Source organism: Eriocheir sinensis, unplaced genomic scaffold (genome assembly GCF_024679095.1).
Source record: "Eriocheir sinensis breed Jianghai 21 unplaced genomic scaffold, ASM2467909v1 Scaffold144, whole genome shotgun sequence".
Taxonomy (NCBI): domain Eukaryota; kingdom Metazoa; phylum Arthropoda; class Malacostraca; order Decapoda; family Varunidae; genus Eriocheir; species Eriocheir sinensis.
The window spans coordinates 425,977-427,962 of NW_026110784.1; the positions used below are offsets into that span (position 1 = coordinate 425,977).

At 40.6% G+C, this 1,986-nt stretch overlaps 1 pseudogene; it reads right to left on the reverse strand.

Moving 5' to 3' along the window:
* Nucleotides 1–234: 234 nt before the first annotated feature.
* LOC126990081 (signal transducer and activator of transcription 5B-like) lies at nt 235–871 on the reverse strand (annotated as a pseudogene).
* Nucleotides 872–1,986: the final 1,115 nt, after the last annotated feature.

Genomic DNA, 1,986 nt, shown 5'->3' on the forward strand with positions numbered 1-1,986 from the left:
AAGATTCCCCTGACGTGCCCTGCTGCTGGGATGTCAAGAATTAGACGAGGCTTGACACACCCATTGTTGGCTGTGGTGTAGTACTTGCTGCTCTTTAGGTTCAGGTACAGGACGAATTGAAGGTCTGCTATAGCACATGCCCCAAACTGTACCTTACCACCTCACCCAGCGGACAAAGGAGTTACTGGTACAAGGCTGGAGCAGGAATACCTGCCTCTGAACACAGTCTTTAGTGGTGTCTTCCATGTCATATTGCCTCCCCCAACTTCTGAGTCAGAGAAGTGCAGGAGCCCTAGGCTTGGAGTTTTTTATCATTTCCTCAGCCTGCGGGTGTCCCACAAAGCCCAAGGCTCTAAGGCTGTGCTCCTTGGTGACCTTCAAAGAACCACTCCCAAAAAGTTAAGTTCCGTCCTGACAGAGGCTCCTTGCAGAACCATGACCATGACATGTTAGTGAAATCTTGTACTTGAGGACTTCTGAATGCCTTTCCAGCTAAGAACTTTAGGTTGTCTTCTGTCAAGCCTCTTCCTGTGGCAGATTGGAATTTGGCATCAAACACGTCCAAAACCTGTGGCCATGGAACCTTCTGAGGCAGTGTGTGCGCCCTTGCTTGGCAAATGCATCATCCCAGCAGACTGTGGGCCAAGCATGAGGCTCCTGGCTGCCATGAACACTGCAGGCAGTGACACACTTGGAACACCACCTCACCAACACTGAACTGTGCCTGGAAGAGTAGGGAAAACTTGTCATCCAGAACTGAGCCCTTCTTCTCAGCTCTCTTTATTTTCATGTCTCGGAAACTAAGGGAGAGCTGCCTTGAGCCCTGGTGATGCTCCATGGTGCCAGTATTGTTGAGAATTTCCCCTGACATTTCAGCTTTGCTCATTGTTGAGGAGAGCATTGGCCGGGGCCTCACTCATGATGGGCAGCCTCACCTGAGGTGGGTCGTGGTCACTTGCCACCCACCACTAGACGCACACTTGATGAGAATCTGGTGTTTGGCTTCATGATGTGATTTTTGTTCAGTACTGGAGAGCAAAGGACTCACTCCTGTTCTTGCCTGAGGTAATCTGCTGTTTCTTGGTGCGTCGAGGCAGGATGTGTGTGTGTGTGTGTGTGTGTGTGTGTGTGTGTGTGTGTGTGTTTTTGCCTGGTTTTGTGTGTGAGAGAGAGAGAGAGAGAGAGAGAGAGAGAGAGAGAGAGAGAGAGAGAGAGAGAGAGAGAGAGAGAGAATATTCCATATCATAGTTTATACTTTTTAGTTAAATTTTTTCAGATTAATCTCTATATATATCTATTATATATATATATATATATATATATATATATATATATATATATATATATATATATATATATATATATATATATATATATATATATATATATATATATATTGATATATATATTGATATATTTATTTTTGGCTTAATAGTTATATACATATTGGTAAATTACAAATGTAGTTTTTATTTAAAGCCAGGGCCATTAAGCCGAGGCTTTCTTAGGACCTGAAGACTCGTAAAGAAAGTACATAACAAGGGACAGGTTTAGGCCACATAAAGCATAATAACTTACATATATTTCAACAATGTTTAAATGTATAGGTCAGTCGAAGTGAAAAATGTATACAATACGAACATGTGAAAAAAAAACTCTAGCAGTCAACAAGTGTACATGTGAAATAAAAACTTGAAAATAGCCTGATTATTATTGAAATAATGAAATTTACAGCAATCAGTCGGAGTTTGCAAAAATAATGTGAGAAAAAAAAACGCAATGAACCACTCAAAAACACTATAAAATAAATTAAAAAATCAATGTGACCATAAGTTCTCATAGGTACTAAGAAGCCTTTTTATTAATTTGGTTTGAACAATCTTATATTCTCATCAGTTTTTAAGTGTTGTGGTAAGTCATTCCAGATTTTAGCTCCTCTTGATAGGATGCTCCGTTTTTTTTTTTTTTACAACAAAGGAGGCAGCT